The following is a 1,993-nucleotide window of genomic DNA, read 5'->3' on the forward strand; positions in this document are numbered from 1 at the left end:
TCCCACAGGGTTCAGGGCTCCTAAAGGGGACTGGGGTACTTCACTGGTCCACCAGGCCAATCTGGGAGGTCTGCCGAAACAGACCAACCCCAAGTACTAGGTGGGGCTCCCCCAAAGAGACCCCATGATAGAGGGCAAACTAAGCCAGAAGGCCATATCCACCCCCTCCCAAGACCTTCTGGGCAGGTCAGAGGACCTACACCCTACTGATCAAACCTCAAAAGTGTACAGCACAACCAAAAAAAAAATAAGACAAAAGGTGACAAACACACACACACACACACATAAAAGTGGGGGGAAGGAAAGTGGAGAGGTGTAAAGGTGCCATTGTGCAATACAATGGCCGGCCTTTCAGGCCAGAAATAAAAATTTCCTCTGGTCCCAGCCAAAAGGCCCAGGCCTAGAGGCAGGTGCGAAAAAAGTCTGACAGTGCCGTGACCTTGGTGCCAATAAAACTCAAAATGTACCTCATACACAGTGAGAATTATGGCATGCCTGGACTGCCAACCCAGGGCCACATACACCATAGGCTTCTTTCAGAGCCCAGCGTTCGGCCAGACTAGTGCAGCCCCATGACTACAAGGAGGCGTCAGAATTTAAACAGCTTAGGGAGAGCCTTTCCTACAACTGGGAACAAGCCTTTTGCAAGGCCAGATTCAACCAAGGAGGAAAAGGGCCTCCCACCACCATCACGATTCCTTACCAATTACCTCAGAAGGCACTAGCATTCTCCCCTCTAAAGATTGATAAGAAGAGATACTACACTTGATCTTAGCCAAAAGGCCGAGAAGCATGTATAATGTACTCGCAATAAAAAGGTATACTTGTAAAATATGCTGAGACGTATTAGGAGAGCAAGCATGCACCACTTCAAGCCCATTTTCCCACTGTTGGTGAGCCTGATTTTAACTGTCATAATGTGAGTTGCCATCTGTCTTTAATCCACAATAAATTTGTTAATATACTACACTTAGATTTCACACTGCTGTTTTCTTATCTGGAGTACCACATATGCTTGGGCCAGTCCAGAGCTATGAAGATCCTGCAGAGCAGATGACAAAGGAACTTTGGGTGAAGAAAGTTATAAATTAGGTTGTTCTGATTTCATGAAGCCACCAGAGTATCAACTTCTTCTGCCAGAAGATCTCTGTATCTGAATATAAAGCTGTGCAGTTTGTTTTTGAACCTAGATGCCAGGAGGTCCACATCTAACGTCCATCACTAGTGACACAGGTACTGGAACACCTACAGGTGTAGTGCCCATTCCAACAGCTCAAGGCGCTGACAGCTGAGAAAATCTGCCTGACAGTTTTCCACACCTTAGATGTAAAAATGAAATTTCAGGACAGAATCCTTTCTACCACTTGCCACGGCAAGACTTCTGTTTCTTCCCGAAGGTTGATGTTCATTGTTGTGCACTGCTGTTGTATGACTGAATACTGATCGGGTGACCCTGCAATTGGGATCTCCAGTGTTGTAGAGACAACCAAATTGATTGGAGCTCCAGAATGTTGATTGGGAGATTCCTCCAGCATTCAATTTCTACACTGACAAGGTGTCTAGGACTCCTCCCCAGCCTGCAGGATAGTATCAATTATGAGGGTCTCTAGAGGATCAGAAGGAAGGATTTATCAAACTACAGAGGTGGATTGCTGGTGCAGATAAATACTTTTAACCCCAGTAATAAGAGGGTCCAAGGCAACTCTGAAGAGACATTGTCCCTTGAAGGGCATGCTTTTAATAGCTTAGACCAAAGTGTTCTCCACATGTTTTTGATGGTGGGAACAAGAGCACAGAGTGTGTGTCTGTGCGCCTAACACACCACCAATGACGCAGTCTTCAGACCTTCAGAGTTTTAACCTTTTCCATAAAACAGCAAAACAAAATAGGGATAATAAGGGTGCCTAATGATTGATGAATAAATGAATCCCACACAGCCTACCCAAGTGTTTCTCTAGAGACAAGGTAACACCAGAAGCTGAGCAATGGCACT

The 1,993-nt window shown here is 45.6% G+C and overlaps 1 pseudogene; it reads right to left on the bottom strand.

The window, feature by feature from the left end:
* Positions 1-618: 618 nt before the first annotated feature.
* On the bottom strand, positions 619-795 carry LOC143979969 (U2 spliceosomal RNA; annotated as a pseudogene).
* Between the last annotated feature and the right edge of the window lie 1,198 nt (positions 796-1,993).

Source organism: Lithobates pipiens, unplaced genomic scaffold (assembly GCF_037356315.1).
Source record: "Lithobates pipiens isolate NorthernLeopardFrog02 unplaced genomic scaffold, aLitPip1_a1.2 Scaffold_13, whole genome shotgun sequence".
NCBI classification, from domain to species: Eukaryota; Metazoa; Chordata; class Amphibia; order Anura; family Ranidae; genus Lithobates; species Lithobates pipiens.